Source organism: Oratosquilla oratoria, chromosome 26, assembly GCF_046742065.1.
Source record: "Oratosquilla oratoria isolate Oo_2021 chromosome 26, ASM4674206v1, whole genome shotgun sequence".
NCBI classification, from domain to species: Eukaryota; Metazoa; Arthropoda; class Malacostraca; order Stomatopoda; family Squillidae; genus Oratosquilla; species Oratosquilla oratoria.
In genome coordinates this window covers 1,024,129-1,042,112 of record NC_134802.1, presented here as the reverse complement: position 1 = coordinate 1,042,112, position 17,984 = coordinate 1,024,129, and the positions used below count along the sequence as shown (strand labels likewise).

General features: G+C 37.1%; 1 protein-coding gene across 6 annotated transcripts in view; it reads right to left on the bottom strand.

The window, feature by feature from the left end:
• LOC143039359 (FHF complex subunit HOOK-interacting protein 1B-like) overlaps positions 1–17,984 on the bottom strand; it is a 367,378-nt gene that overhangs the window by 169,247 nt on the left and 180,147 nt on the right. The gene's annotated exons all lie outside the window — the stretch shown is intronic.

Genomic DNA, 17,984 nt, shown 5'->3' with positions numbered 1-17,984 from the left:
TCCATCAGGTAGAGCTACAAATGAGCTTGGTTATATACCCACTGTTTACCTCCGGGAAAACATTCCTGAATCATGGTGCAATGATCTATTGATTTTACTTCACAAGAAAGGAGTCCAGAAAGACCTAATAAATACCGCCTAATCACCTTGTTAACAAATGTATATAAATTATTCAACAAGGTCTTCACAGACTAAGCAAACATTTGCATGAAAACCAAGAGAACATAGAGGTTTCTAAAGTGGATACTCAATTCTAGACAATTTACAGACTGAATCAACTAATCAAGAAAATGACAAAATACATATATCTCTTGTTTACCTTTTTTTTAGACTATGAGAATGCTTTTGACTATGTAGAACAAATAATAATACTAAACTTGCTATGCTTTTGACTATGTAGAACAAATAATAATACTAAACTCGCTATGCTATCAGGTTTCAAACACCTTGTAAGGGTCTTAAGAAACATATATGCAAAAGGTACTACTATAATTCAATTATACAAGGATACAGGAAAAACAAAGATCAAGAAGGGAGTATGGCAGAGCAATACCACCCCAACTATTTACAGCTTCCCTGGAAGAGATTTTCAGAAGGTTGAGTTAGGAGGAGAAAGGTGTGAAAATAAATGGTGAATATTCAAATCACTTATGGCTTGCAGATGATATTGTTTTTATTTCAGAAAGAGCAAAAGACTTGGAAGATATGCTGAGTGATCTGAACAAAGAAAATCTCTAAGTAGGTTTGAAGAATAACAGTAAAACCCAAATCATTTTCAACACATAAGTTCAAAGTAAAGAGATTACAATCAATTATTAGTCTTGAAGAAGATGAAATGTTTATGTAGGCCACATGATAGAATAGATTAAAAATAAAAAGCTTGATGAAATATAAAGACATAATACAATTGGTTCCAAAAAGTTTGTTCAGTAGATCATGAGAGGCTATGTTTGAAACACAAAGTTTATAATGTATAATGCCAGCAATAACCTCTTGCAAGAAGATAGACTGAAAGAGAGAGAAGGCACATCCCAGCATGTTACTCTGCCAGAGACGAGGTTAACATTCACTCCAGCACCATGCACACGAACACACGCACATATTTTAGGAGTAGTGTCGTATTGGATCACCAGCAAGACCTGACCTTTTCCACAATAATGAGGGAGAGAGACCTCACAATCATGCAAATGCCCAACGCTCAGTTCTTCAGGTTAACTTCCACAAGGGTGACCATTAACCCCTTCCATACGGTGCCGCATATGTAGGTGGCATGAGGAGCAAGTGGATACGCGAGGCTGCCATATCGGCGTCTTGATTATATTTATTGTAGTTGCCCCTCCGTAATGACATACTCTCTAAACTGTCTTTAATCACATTTTCTATGGTTATCAAAATTCACAGGTGAAAGAGAGAACGATCAATATAAGCGGTGACTATATTTTATGATGCGAGTATTATTATGACATGTCGTACGGCTGGCAGCGGCTGCTGCCCGTGAGATTTAAGGCCCGTACTGAAGAGGTTAAATACTACCATATGAATGACATTTCTTCCACATATTTTTTTTTCTTTTTTGTTCCATTTCATTTATGTTACATTTTCCTATTGTTCTAGGTTAGGTATATATATTGTAAATAGCTAGCAAAATAATGAGTAACTCAATTAGTTTCAAGCCAATTTTGCTTCTTGTGTATGTTATCTGTAAATTGATGTAGTGTCAATCGACACCAAACCCTTCTTCATCATGATTCAATGCTCTGTGGGCAGATTCACCACTGGCTTGGGTAGGCACACAGTCTCCTCTCTACTTTCCACGCGCAGAATAAAGTACTAAAACTCATTGCTGTTTACATTTGAAAACCACTACTCTTTGGTCGCCTGGTCACCCAACTCTCTACCTCTAGCCTCTGAGAACTTATCAACAGTGTGGACAGGGACACAAATTCTGCCACATATTCTGGTGAACAGCAGTAGGACCAGCAACAACCAATATTCCCGAATAGCGTAACTACAGCTCAAATCAACCTAGTGCCTACTACAAGACAAGCCCTCGCAAGGTACCACAAGATTGGAAAGATGCAAACATAGTACCAATATACAAAGGAGGAAACAGGGAAGATCCTATAAACTTTAGACCAGTGTCCCTCACAAGCACAGTAGCAAAAATATGCGAAAAGGTGATCAGGAACAGATGGACCAAACACTTGGAAGAAAATAAAATAATAAACCCCAAACAATTTGGTTTTAGAAGTGGAAGATTGTGCACCACAAATCTAATCTCCTTTTACTCGAGACTAATTGAGATAATACAGGAAAGAAATGGATGGGCAGACTGCACCTTCCTGGATCTGCAGAAAGCTTTTGACAAGGTACCTCACAAAAAATTAATAAGTAAAATTTAAAAATTTAAAAAACAGGAGGAATTCAAGGTAAACTATTGGAATGGGTGAAGGACTTCTTAACTGGGAGAAAAATGAGAGTGGTACTTAGAGACAAAAGTTCGAAATGGGAAGATGTAAAAAGTGGCATCCCACAAGGCTCTGTTTTGGCTCCTTTAATGTTTGCCATATACATAAATGATATGGACAAAGGAGTAAATTGTTACATCAATTTTTTTGCCAACGATGCCAAATTACTCAAGAGAGTGAAAACAGAAGATTGCAGATCGCTATAAGATGACCTGGATAAAGTAAGGGAATGGAGCCAGAAATATGAGATGAACTTCAACATCAAGAAATGTAGAATGGAATTTGGAAGAGGTAAAAACAGTTTCAGGAAAATATACGATTGGAAACAAAGAAGTAAAGAAAGTAAACTCAAAGAGGGACCTAGAAATAATCATCTCAAGTGACTTGACACCCAACAAACATGTAAATAAACTGTTTGGAGAGACTTACAACTTATTAAGATCAATGAAAGTGGCCTTCGACTACATGGATGAAGAGATGGTTAAGAAAATAATTACTACATTGATAAGACCGAAACTAGAATATGCTATATCAATGTGGGCACCAAGCACAAAGAAAAACACAAAGAAATTAGAAAGAATCCAAAGAGTGGTGACAAAGATGGCACCCACACTATCAAATTTGACATATGAACAAAGATTGGAGAAGTTACAGCTGTCAACATTGGAGCAGAGAAGGGAAAGAGGCGACCTGTTGACCATCTTCAGAGTTATGAAAGGGATGGAAGTTCTCAATAGAGATGACCTATTGAAATGAGACAAGAGAGAAACAAGAGGACACAATAAAAAGCTATAGAAGGACAGTTACAGAAGAGACCTGAAAAAGAACAGTTTCGCGCACGGAGTGATTGATGCCTGGAACAAACTAAACAGTGAAACAATGAATGCCAGAACTATACATGAGTTCAAGAATAAATTGGATGTGGAGAGATACAAAAACGGGTCACAATGAGCATAGCTCCCGTCCCATAAAATACAACTAGGTAAATACTACGAGACAAAGTCCTCACTCCTACTATGAGAAAAAAGCCCATCCACTTTACTTTGAACTTAGCCCAATGACACGGTCAAGACTCCAGCGTGGCTGGACAAAACCCCGTCTGCCATCTTGCTGATGACTCCAGCGCAGCCGGACAAAACCCCACCTGCCATCTCGCCAAAGTGTCCAGTGCAACCAAACAAAACCCCCGCCTGCCACATCGCCCAACCATCCAGCTATGTCCCAGGACATAGGTGTGAGCAATGGATGACATCATCGCACTACTCAATGGCTACAATCAGCTCAGTCTCAAACCCTCTATGACCACCAACATTCATATGGAAGTACCCGTCTTTGCTTCGGGTACATATATATATTGTCACATCATTATGTTTAACTTCTTTCTATACATATATTCACACTGTTTTTGTTTGCAGTATTGTAGCATAAAGATGACAAAAACATGTTTCACCACAGTGCTCTCCCACCAGAGATGCACATAACACACATTCAACATGACTCAGAAACATGAGCACAGCACGCAACCCCACACAAGATGTCCCATACAAGGACCTTACCTCACCAACTCTACCCGTGCTCACCCTAACCAACGTGGACACTTCCTCACTTTCCATGGTCAAGGCAACAGCAAACTCACTATTTTTCTTGACACTGGATCTCCTGTAAACATCTTGTCCACATTCACCTTTAACAAACTCTGTTTGGAATGAAAGAAAGTCACCATCCTAGAGACCCCTGATATTCACTTAGCCAACATCAATGGTGTACCCTTCCTTATCCTAGGAAAATTCTCACTGGATATTTGCCTTCAAGATCACTGCCCACCCATTCCACTTACTGTCTACGTAGCTGACGTACATTTCCCCGCTGACATCCTCATAGGCTTGGCCTTGATGCAGCAACACAATATTGTCATATATCCAGCTCAACATGGTATCATTTATGCCAACAATTTCATTCCTGCCTTGCATCCTCCAACCACCCAAAGTGTAAACAAAATCCACGTGACCCAGCTCAAGCAAGCAAACACAAACAACTCAGACACGTGCTCAGCAATGCCAGTACCACCTCTCCTTCCTTGCTAACTGTACACACACTATTCAAGATTTTCAGAAAAAACTTGATGCTGAAAGATACAAAGATGGGTCACCACGAGCATAGCTCTCTTTCCATATAATACAACTAGGTAACTAGATAAATACATTCAAGTTGTCACAGATAGAATGGCTCACACATACAAGGAAAGATCAAAGGTCACTAAAGGGGATAGATTGCATTGATAGAAGAGATCTCCTGATTAAAGATGGGAGGGCTTTAAGAGGTCATGGAAGATTAAAAACATGTCGAAAGGTTGTGAAGAAATATAGTTTTCCACATAAATGTATAAATATGTGGAATAGCTTAGGTGATATAGTCCAATATCAAACAATACATGAGTTCAAATCTAAATATGATAATTGAAAATCAAAGGTATAGATTTAGTTGGAACTGTACATGAATTTGAGTCTAGTTATGTTAGAAAATTACAAAAGATTACAAAGGCGGAGCATGCCGATAGGAGACCTTTTGGTCCATATATAAGTCGGATGCGAAAAAGAAATCATAATGAAATAATAAATAAAAACTAGTAATGTAGATAACAAATAAAATACATAAATAAATGCATAGGTATAGTTAAATAATAAATAAACAGGTAAATAGTAAATAATAATAAATTAACATATAACTAAAAATAAATGAAAATCAGAGACAAATTATAACAAAACATAAACAAATAATATAAAATAAATTATAATCATTACAGCATCTTGCTTAGGTGTTTATCTAAATTATTCTTAAAGCTTCGAACTGAACTACATTGCACTACCTGTGCAGGAAGTTTATTCCATTCATTAACTACACGGTTGGCAAAATTGTTTCTATCTACTTTCAAATTGAATCTATTTCCGGACAGTTTGAGACCATTGTTTCTTGTCTGATTCTCATTCAATGTGAAAATTTTGTCACTTTTGATGTTGTCAATTCCCTTTAAAATCTTAAAGACCTGTATCAAGTCACCTCTGAGTCTATGCTTTTTTAGGGAAAACATTTTCATATGTTTTAGTCGATTTTCATATGATTTATTTTTGATATTTGGAATCAGTTTTGTGGCTTGCCGTTGTACTTTTTCCAGTCTGTCAATGTCTTTAATGAGATTCGGTGACCATACGGAAACAGCATATTCCAAATGTGGACGAACTAACGATTTATATAGCTTGTTAATGAGTGATGGACTTTTGAAATCAAAAGATCGTGCAATCAGCCCTAGAATCTTATTTGCTTTCTCAGAGGCTGAAATACACTGCTTGGATGATTTGAGGTCGTTACTGATAATTACGCCGAGATCTTTTTCACAATTCCACTTTAGTTAACGAATTTCCAAATAACTTGTAATCGTACTTAGTTATTTTTACCTATGTGCATTACATTTGCATTTACTTGTGTTAAATTTCATTAGCCACTTTTCAGACCATTGCTGTACTTTATCTAAATCTTCTTGAATATCTAATTGGTTTGAGTGATCATTTGCCACTCTGCACAGTTTTGTATCATCAGCAAATTTGGAAACAGTAGATTTTAGTCCATGGTCTATATCATTTATATATACTATGAATAGAAGTGGCCCAAGAACGGAACCCTGAGGAACTCCACTTGTAACCTTTTTCCATCTAGAAGTTTTTCCATTTAAAACAACTCTCTGTTTTCGACCATTCAACCAATTACTAGTCCAACTTAATAGGCTACCACAAATTCCGTGTAAAGTTAATTTAGTTAGTCTTTGGTGTGGGACGGTATCAAAAGCTTTTGCAAAGTCTAGATATATTAAATCTATATTGTTTCTTTTGTCATAATTCGAGACAACTGTGTTGTAGAATTCGAGTAAGTTAGTCACGCAAGAACGTTTCCGTCTGAAACCATGCTGGCTATCATATATCAAACGGTTACTTTCTAAATGATGTTCAATAGCATCTTTGATGATAGTTTCCATTATTTTTCCTATGATTTAAATCAAACTTATAGGCCTATAGTTATTTGGCTTCTTTTTGTCACTTTTTTTTAATATGGGAGTAACGTTAGCTAGCTTCCATTCTCTTGGGACATCTCCGGATATGATGGATTTCTTGAAAATAATTTCTGATGGAACAACAATCTCATTTTTCATTTCCTTTAAGATTCTTGGATGCCAACCGTCAGGCCCTGGTGTTTTATTAACTTTGAGTTTATCTATACACCTTTTAATTTTTTCTTTTGTTATATTTACCGTAGTGAGTTAACCCTAGACTTTTCACAGGTTTCAGTTTGGAATTCACTTTGAGGTGTTTCGTTTACGAATACCAAGCTAAAATAATTGTTTAAGATATTACACATTCCTTCATTTGAATATTCAAGTTGACCGTCAGCAGATAATAGTGGACCAATGTGATTCCTAACAACCATTTTATCTCTAATGTAACTATAGAATTCTTTGGGATTCTCTTTGGATTTATCAGTGATGTTCATTTCGTATTGTCGTTTTCTTTTTCTTATTGTCTTTTTTAAATCTCTCTGTATTGATACATAACTTTCATAGTCATTAGATGCACCCGAGCACTTATATTTCTTATAAGCCTGTCTCTTTTTAGCAATACTTTTTTCAGTTTCTTTGTCGAGCCACTTTGGGCGAGCCTGATTTGGGGGACGTCTGTCCTTAAAAGGAATGTAAGTTTGAATCATCTTAGTGAGCGTATTTTGAAATATTTCCCACATCTGATCTACAGGTCTTTCGTTTAATTTTGCCTCCCAATCTGTAAGCTAAAGCTCCTGACGTAGTCCTATGAACTGAGCTTTACTGAAATTGGGTATTTTAGAAACACAAGTATCTATTCTAAAATTGTTTAGGAGTTTGAATCTAACTAAGTTGTGATCGCTATTTGCAACAGATTCACCGACTTCTACATCAGTTACCATGCTTTCGCGGCTAGTGATCAATAGATCGAGTAAGTTTCCATATCTTGTGGGCTCTTTTACAAGCTGAATTAAGTCATTGTCACCAAGAAAATCAATCAAGCGACTACCTACTGTATATGGCCATGTTCAAGGGTCATCCAATCAATGTCAGTAAAATTGAAATCACCCATTATCAATAAATCCCGGTTGCAAAAACTAGACAGTTCTTGAAATAACAGTTTGTCGTCTGCTAATAATAATGTCTTTGGCCTATATATTACACCTATATTCATTTTTTGTCCATTTGTTTGGGTTAACTCAACCCACAAACTATCATATGCATCCTGTTTCACTTTCTCTAAAATACAAGCATGAACATTGTTTTTAACGTACAACAGAACACCCCCACCTTTCTTGTGGTTTCTATCCTGATGAAAGTGTTTAAATCCCGCAATATTAAATTCAGCTTCGAACTCTGTACCATTTAACCATGTCTCAGTTATTCCTATCATATCGAGATTTTCACTTTTGACATACGCCTGTATTTCTTGAAATTTGTTCCTAATACTACGAGCATTAAAGTACATGGTTTTAAGAAACTCATGATTATTTCTTTTTGACACATTTTGAGTTTCAATAACATGTCTTACATTATCATTTTGTTTTATATTTATACCTTGCTCTATATTATTATTTGGTCCTTCATTGACATTCAATGCCTCATTAACATTTCTCCCATCAAAATTAACATTTCCCCCATCACAGACATCTGGTCGATCACGGTCATCCGATCTCTTTTGTACATTTTGTCCCCCTACGTCACCGTGATTCGCGCCGGCCTCCCGTCGTTCATTAACATTATGTCCAGCATCCCTTCCTATAATTACATTTTGTCCTCCAGTGACATTATATCCTACTGTGATATTTTTTCCTCCACTATAATTACATCCAATCGTGATCTTTTGTCTTCCACTGTCATTACATCCTATCATGATATTTTGGCCTTCATTGACATTCTGTCCAGTATCCCTTCCTAAAATTATATTTTGTCATCCACTGATATTATATCCTACTGTGACATTTTCTCCTCCATTATCATTGAATCCTATCGTGATATTTTGTCCTCCACTATCATTACTTCCCATCGTGATCTTTTGTCCTCCACTGTCATTACATCCCATTGCGACATTTTGTCCTATGACATTACATCCTAATGTAACATTTCGTCCTCTACCAACATTATATCCTAAAATTATATTTTGTCCTATAATGGCACATTGTTCTACATTAATGCTATACTCTACACTGTTTTCCCAAGTACATTCTATTTCCCCTTCCCTTTGGGCTTCTACCCTAAAAAAGGAGCTAATTCATTACAAACTCCCACAATGAGGTTTGTAAGAACATCTTTGCCTTTGCAGGTAAGGTGGATCCCATCAGAAGCGTAAAGGTCATGGCGCCTAGAAAAGAGATACCAAGGATCAAGAAAGTGGTATCCCAATTGTGTGCACAACTGCGATATCCTATCATTGATCCCTATGGCTCTACTGTTCCAACACGAGCCTGCGTAGATCCTCGGGAGGATCCCACAGACTACGTGACGGCTCCCACGTTCCTTCATCTCCTGAAGGAGGACCTTGTAATTCCGAACAAGCTCCTCTGATCTCACCCTACCTACATCGTTACTTCCCGTATGAACAATCGTAACTGTGTTCTTCCGTCCTTGCTCCCTGATGGACTGGGTACAATCGGTGATCCCACGGCCCGGTTGACATACAAGCTTGCAAAATCGCTTCGTCTTCTGCTGCAGGATGTCGTCATAGCCTCGCACCATGGAGTCCCCCACCACCAAGAACTCCTGGTTTTCAGCCACTTCATCCTCCAGTAGAGCAAAATGATTGGCTAGAGCCAGCGGTTGCTCCACAGGGCACACGTCTACCGAACGTGGGCTCAACAAACGGGACTCCATGGAGCGCCACTCGCTCACGGCAGTGACAGTAGGGGAAGAAGTGGAACGCTCTTTGGGTTGTGGGGAGGGTTCACTCTTCTCACGGAGCGCACTCCTGAGAAGACGAATTTCCTCCTCACACATCCTGAGACGGACCTCTAGGTTCACGCAACCTTCACAAGCCATTTCGCTCCTTCTTTAGCAATAAAAACGGCAAAGAGAAAATACAAATCAACAACAAAATCAAAGCAGTCTCTAATAAACTAAATACGTAAAGCTTACTCTGCTTACCTTATACTATTTCCCCTACCTTTGGAGTACAGTAACTGAATTTTTTTTTAAATTTAAATAGAACACTACACTTTATCTTATATCTGTAACTGTATAGCGCTATACGTATACAATTACAAAAACACAACATAATCACTTAACACTATTCGGAGATAAAAATTTCACAGGTATTCGCTAGCTGGTGTCTGTGCAGAAAAACGAGGTCTCTAGCTGAGGTCACGAGCGGACTGAGCTGAGATCCTTAGAAAATAGGAAACTTGACCCAATGAGTGTTGCTCCTTTGCTGTATAGTATAATTAGGTAAATACCATTAGGTAGATAAGGCTGTGGCAGAACTCTCGTTTCTCTAGCCTCTTGATTATTTCATGCTTACCCTTCGATGTTAACACTTTGTATCTCCACTTCTCAGTTATGTTGGCATTTTGTTAATGAATAATAGTATTCCCTTTCCACTAATAATAGTAGAACCCCAAACAAACAGCAAAATGACAGAGAAAATGCAGTTTGTTTACAATTCACATCAGTTGTGCTGCAGATGAATACAAGCGAATGCACATGGAATTACAAATGGCACTATCTCAATATGCATAAATGAGAGGTTAATGGCAATGCTGAATATCTATATAGATATATATAGTGGTTTTGTGCCATTGTTACAATGTTGCTGATACATCAAATGCTTGATAAATGGCACTCTCCTGTACATATTTAAAATAGGGAGGCACACATTACATGAAGTCAGCTGATACATGAGTATATACAGTATATATATATATATATATATATATATATATATATATATATATATATATATATATATGTTGAGACATTATGACAGGTTGACATAAGCGGAGTAGGAAACACATCCCTGTGAAACTAGTCAGGAATAAACTCAAGACTAAGACTCCTGTGTTTCCTACTCCGCTTACATCATATATATATATACATATATATATATATATATATATATAATATATGAATACATATAATATGCAGTATCTATTAAAATGAAGATGATATGAAGGTATGATACTGGTGACATCTCTTAATTTTTGTGAAACAGCAAAATAGCTATAGAAGCTGTAGACCTGCAAAGTGGGAAAAGAACCTTGGAAAACAAAAAAGTAGCCCCTGAAAATTTTTAAATGAATTGATAAAAAAGTCCTGGAAATTAAAAAAGTAATTTCTTCACTGCCTAGCACTGCTTTTCCACAACAAAAAGAAACTGTAATAACCATCTATAATCAGTTCATAAGAACCACCCTAGGATACATGTCCATAGCATGCTTTCCAACAGTTGACAAATCAAATGCAAACAATTTACAAATTCTGCAGAATGGAGCACTGAGAACAATAACAGAATGCACCTAAACCACCCCTATGAGACACCAAAATCTTCCCCATAGAACATCATATAAACATGACAGGAACACAACTCTATGCCAGAACCCTAAACAACACACACCCTTCACATGACCATCCTTAAACTATTCCTTGGGAAGTGAACACATTACAAAAGCAAAAGAGGAGAAAGATTTGGGAGTGTTGATAAAAGACAACATGTCACCAGACATATCAGCAGAATTGTGGGAAAGACATACAGACTATTGCAGAATATTAAGGTGATGTTTCATTATATGGATGAAGAGATGATGAAAAAAATCATCAAAACCCTGATCCATCCAAGACTGGATATATTCAAGAATGAGAGAATACAAAAGTCAGCAACCAAACTGGTCCCCAGCCTGGCAGATAAACCAAATGTGGAAAGACTAAAAAAGCACTAGGTCTGCCAATTTTGAAAGATCAAAGGGATGATATGATTACATTATTTAGGTCACTAAAGGGGATAGATTGCATTGACAAAAGAGATCTCTTAATTAGAGATTGGAGGGTTTTAAGAGGTCATGGGAACAAATTAAGAAAAACCACATGCCTTAAGGGAGTGTTGCATCGCTTTATTGAGTGGGTGAATTTTTTTGTTCAAATATGTGTTTAATGAATATAGGTATAAATATCCCTTACATTAGTAATTCCTCAGGGTATTGTGTTCCTCCCATGTATGTGTATGGCATAGTGAATATTTAATGAAGATAAAATGAGCTCTAGTGAAGCTCTATTTACTATGGAAAATCCTTCCACATCATTCAGCTTGGTATGAAATATAAGCTTCGGGCCTGGGGAACAAATCTTATTGAATACATTTTTCATACTAAAACCTCTGATTTTTTTTTATCAATTTGTTTCTCTGAATAATTAAAAAACTGCAAAATTCAGGTTTCATAGAAAAAAATATATAAAAATTCAAATTTCTTTATTTATTTTTTTTTACTATAGAAAATAAAGAGCACAATGTTCACTTTCAAATGAAACAAAAATGACAAAAATCCATAAAAAACAACCAAAGATATTACAGTACAACAGAAAGAACAAAAACATAAAATTCACAGGATGGGGGATTTAAATTTTCATGACCATTTGTTTGATGGTTGCGATGTATGATAAATCTCCAATTTCCTCTTCTTTGCTAATGAGGTGTGAGGTGAGGGTGAGTGGTGTGGCGTGGGTGAAGGAGGTGTAAGGTGGGCGTGGCTAGTAAATGCTTGCGGAGTGCTGGGTGCAGCTTTGCTGGTTTTCTCCTCTTTCTTTTTCCTTCTTGTTTCTATTTCAGGCATTCATGGGCCCTCTCTATACTCTGCCGCTTTACTCTCTTGTTTCTTGTTAATTTTCCCATCATCACAGCAACAATACAGGGCAAGGAATCAAAATTGTTGCATACGGTGAGAGCACCAGGAGTGATATCACCTTCCTTTGACCTTTTCAAGGGTAATTGTGCCCTGTCCACTGTCTTTGTGGGGTATGCTGGTGGGGGGAATTGCCAAATATCTCCATAAACACAATTTTATAGCAAAAAACGAAATAGCTATAGAAATGTTGACGCTATTTCAATATACAGAATGCTTTTTTTTAATGCAATAGGGTTGCCAGAAGTTGCTAATATTTCATCTATTATATTCTGTATAAAAAAGTAGAAACGAAATACAGCTGTAAAACTTTGTATTAGTGTTGCCACCATCATAGACATTTTTTTGAAATATTTACCTAAAATTCGCTCATGTACCAGAATTTTCACAAAATTCACAAAATAGAGGGTGTAGGGGAGAGGAGTGTATTTAGGGATGGAATAGATGGGAATGGTTTTTATGCCTTTTCCTTTTTGGCTACCTCCCTTGTAAGAGGGAAAAAGCCTTTGGTATATGTATATATAGAATATATGAGTGATACAGGTAAATTATTAAACTGGATGAAGGATTTCTTGCATGGAAGGAAAATGAGAGTAGTACTCTGAGAAAAAGAGTTCAGCTTGGGAAGAGGTGATACGTAGAGTTCCACAGGGACCAGTGTTGACTCTATGTTCGCTATTTATGTGAATGACATAAAGACATGGGTTGTTACACGAGCTTCTTTGCTGATGATGCTAAATTGCTGAGGGAAGTGAATATTGAAACAGATTGTGGATCACTACAGAGAGACCTAAACAAGGCTTGGAAATGGAACCAAAAGTGGGAAGTAGATTTCAACATAAAGAAATGTAGCATAATAGAGTTCAGAAAAAGTAAAAAGGGAATATCAGGGCAATATAAAATTGGAACAAAGGAAGTAAAGAAAGTGGGATCTGAAAAAAACCTGGGAGTAATTATCTCAAATGATATGTCCCCTGATAAACACATAAATCAAACTATTGGAGAATCTTACAACTTGCTAAGATCAATAAAGGTGGCTTTTACCTTGACGAAGAAATGGTAAAAAAAATACTAGTCACACTAATAAGGCCTAGGCTAGAGTATGTTGTAACATCATGGTCACCCAGTACCAAAAAGAATATAAAGAAAATAGAACGAGTCCAGAAGGCAGCTACGAAAATGGCCCCAACATTTTCAAACCTGTTATATGAGGAGAGACTGGCTAAATTGAAATTACAGACTTAGGAACAAAGAAGAGAAAAGCGACCTGTTGACCATTTACATAATCATGAAAGGCACAGTCCTTGATAGAGAGAACTTATTAAATTGGGATAAGAGAAATACATGGGGACATGACAAGAAACTCAAAAAGGATAGTTATAGAAGAGACTTGGAAAAAAAAAAAAAAATCCACACAGTAGTGGATTGGAACAAACTGGATAAAACAATAGCGAAAGCAAAAAGTATAAATGAATTTAAGTGCAAACTAGACACTGCAGGATACAAAAGATGAGACACCATGAGCTTAGCTCCCCTTCCCGTAAGATGCAACTAGGTAAATACACACACACACACACACACACAATAAAAAGCACAATGGAAAGTGGAACAAGAAAATCAAAAGTTAACTTTCAAGGAAATAATACAAATGGAAGAAATTGCCAAAGAAACAGAAATCAAAGTAATTAAGGAAAAAGAAAATTGGGTCAGACACAGTGGATAAAAAAAAAAAAAAAAAAAAAGTGCATTGTAGTTTATGGTATTAAAGAAAAACAATGTACCTAGTAATCAAAGAGAAAAAGATGAGAAAGAAATTGCTAAAGCAATTCTGAAGGAGATACAAGAGGAGGGACAGGATATGGACAAAAAGATTGAGGAAGTACATAGAATGGGACAATACTGTAAAGAAATACAATATAGACCACTAAAAAACTAAGGTCTCAAATGATAGCAGTACTATAATAAACAAAGCTAGCAAATAGTGAAAATTACAAAAATTAATGGATAAAAACAGAAATGAGCGACAAGGAAAAAGAGAAAGCAAAGGAACTTAGAAGTGAAGTAAATGAAAAAGTTAAAAAAGAACGAAGACTGAAATAATGAGTTTTTAGGAGTGCTGGACCTGAGGCTGAGAAAATATTTGTTAAAAAAGGATAGAACAGGATGAGAAAGGAAAAAAAAATTAAAATAACATGTACCAATAGAGCATGATTTCAGGACTAAACAAACTAAATATCTGGCATTAGAAAAAAACAATGTAATGGGAATTGTGGAGACAAAATTAAAAAGTCCTCTACCATCAAACACTGTGGGACAAGGTCTATACAACCATTGGATGAAGAATAGAAAGGAGAAACAGGGTGGAGTCATGTTTTTGACTAAGAAAGGCTTAAATGTGACTAAGATAACAAAAGGAAAAAATAATGTAGAATTGATTATGATGAAAGTAGAAAACAGTGACATGAAAAGTAGAAAATTGGTAGTAATGTATGTACCCCCTAAAAAATTGTCTTTAACAGAGTGATAATTCCAAAATGTTGGAAGAAACAAAGAATGCACTGATTTACTGAAAGGAAATATAGTAATTAGGTGTGACTTTAACTAAAAAGAAACTTCTAAAGCCTCCGCACTTAACGAAGACCTTAGAATTACTCAAGTAAAAAGAAATATGTTGGGGAGAGATGACAGTAAAAGGTGGAGAAGACCTCTGGAGAAACATACTACTGGATATAACTATTGAAAATGCAATGACTCAATGGGTAAAGAAAAGTACCAGATATAGAAACAATGAGGAACCTTTGAGACTAGATTCAATACTTACATCAGAACCTGAAATTGTGGACAGAATAGAATACAAAACATCAATTGGGAAGAATGACCACTTACTAACAGAGTTCAAACTAAAAGAACTGATTTGAGAAGAAATGAGAACCATAGAAAAGGAAGACTAATGTACAACAAAACAGATTTTGAGAAACTCAGAAAAATTTAAATTGGGAAAACTTCTTAAATGAAGAAACAAAGATGGAAGAGAAATGGAACACATTAAAAGAAATTTACAATGAGGGAATAAACAAATGCATGCCAAAATAGAAGCAAGAAAGGGTGTACCTTATGTGTTGGTACAACAAAAAATGTAGTGAGGTTAAAGATAGAAGAAAAATTGCGTAGTGTGCAGCAGTGGGCTAAGAAAACTTGTGATCTGGTGGAGCTGATCTGCTATTACAGAACAAGCCCACAGGGAGGCCCAGGAAGACTACTCCTCGTACTCTGAAGGTACTGAGGAGACACGTGGATGCTAGTCCATGTATAACAGCACCACAGTAGTAGGAAAAGAACCCTAAATTACTTGGTCATGTGTCTGTGAGAACAGTACACCGCCACCTGCATGATGATCTGCAATTCTCATACCACAATGCTTGCAAGAAACCACTTGTATCCATATTACAGAAAAAAAAAAAAAAAAAAAATAGAGTCGCTTTTTGCCGCAAATATTTAGAGTAGCATGTGGAGATGTGGAAAAATGTGTTGTGGAGTGATGGAGCCAATTTCACCATTACTGGAAACTGTCTTGACAAAGTGTATTGTCATCCTGGCAGTGATCCTTTGGACCCAAAATTCATTAACAGTACTGTAAAACATCTTGATTCACTGAGGGTTTGGGGTGCTTTTGGCTACCATGGTGTGGGATCATTAGCGATACTACCAAAAAATGTAACTCTGAAAGCAGCCCGATATTTTGAGCTACTTAATGATCATTTGGAGGACTATTTTATTCAGTGCAACACAGATGTCTTCATGCAAGATGGTGCACCATGCCACACTGCTAAAATCATAAAAGAATGGTTTGCATTCTGTGATGTGGAGTATATAAAAGATTGGCTAGGTAATTCACTTGATATAAACCCAATTGAGAACATCTGGAAGCTCATGAAAGATAAGTTACATGAATGTGACACTTCATCAATCCCCTAGTTGGAGGTAGCCATAAAAAATATTTGGAAGAATATGGACCCTGTGAGGCTTCAAAATATTGCAGCATGTCCCTAAATGTCTCCAAGAAAGTATCAAGAGAAAGGGGTGTCTAACAAAGTACTAGATAGCTGGTAAGTACCTGATAATGTAGGTTATTTCAGGAAATTTATTATTTTTATTCTGGCACCTTAGTTTTTGTCCCCCACTGTACATATATCAAAGGCTTTTCCCACTTACAAGTGAGGTAGCCAAAAAACAAAGGCATAAAATCCACTCACACCCATTCCATCCCCACATACTTCACTTCCATCCACCCCCTTCCCTCCCTCTTATCTTGGCTCCTCCTGGATGATGGGTCATCCCCAAATCTCGCCCACTGCCCTGGGTCAAAAGCAGTGTTGCGAGATACAGCACATCCACAGTAAGGCCTCTTCATTAAATCGGCAACTTCCCTCTGTCCCCTCATGCAGAAATGGAGATGGGGAAAAATCCCTTTGGGCTGCGTCAATTTATTATTCACACATACTCCCTCACCCCCCTTAACCCACCCACTCCCCCTAATGCATCACAACATCATCCATAAACAACCGTTCTCCATTCACCCCTACCTTCTGTCCTCTCCCATCCTTCCTCAACAGACATTCGCCTCTTTTCCAATGCCCCTTTTAACCCATCCATCCATCTCATCCCTGGTCACCCCCACATGTTCTCTCATTCCACCTCTGCCTTCCACATTTCATTTATTAATATTTCTTCACTCATTTTTTCCAAGTGTCCAAACCATTCCAATGCTCTTTCATTCACCCTATCTCCCTACATCTATATATATAAATATATATATATATATATATATATATATATATATATATATATATAAGAAAATGAGAGTGATGAGTGAGGAAAATGGAGGAAAAATAGGGAAGGATGAAGTGGAAGCAGCTGTTAAGATGATGAGAACAGGTAAGGCACCTGGTCTGGATGGAAGCCATGCAGAATGTCTTAAGAAAGGAGGTACAGTGATGGTGGACTGGCTGGTGAGGTTATATAATGTTTGTTTATGAGAGGGTAGAGTGCAGGAGGACTGGAGGAGTGCCTGTATAGTTCCACTTTACAAGGGAAAGGGGTACAAGTGTGAGTGTAGTAGTTTCAGATGGATCAGCTTGTTGAGTGCAGTTGGGAAGGCTTATGGGAGGGTCTTGATTGTGAAGATTAGGAGAGGAACATTGTGGGTTTAGGACAGATAGGGGTTGTGTAGATCAGATTTTTTTGGTAAGACAGATATGTGAGAAAGCTATAGGAAAAGGTAAGGATGTTTTTTGGGCTTTTATGGATCTGGAAAAGGCTTATGACAGGGTAGACAGGAAGGCACTGTGGGAGGTACTGCAGATATATGGGATAGGAGGAAAGCTGTTAAGAGCAGTCAAGAGTTTTTAAGAGAGTAGTAGAGCTTGTGTTGGGATTAGAAATGGAGAGAATGGTTTGAGGTAAAGGTGGGATTTTGTCAGGGATGTGTCATGTCACCCTGGCTGGTCAATCTTTACATGGATGGGGTGGTGCGAGAGGTGAATGCAAGGGTAGTGGGTCAGGGGTTGG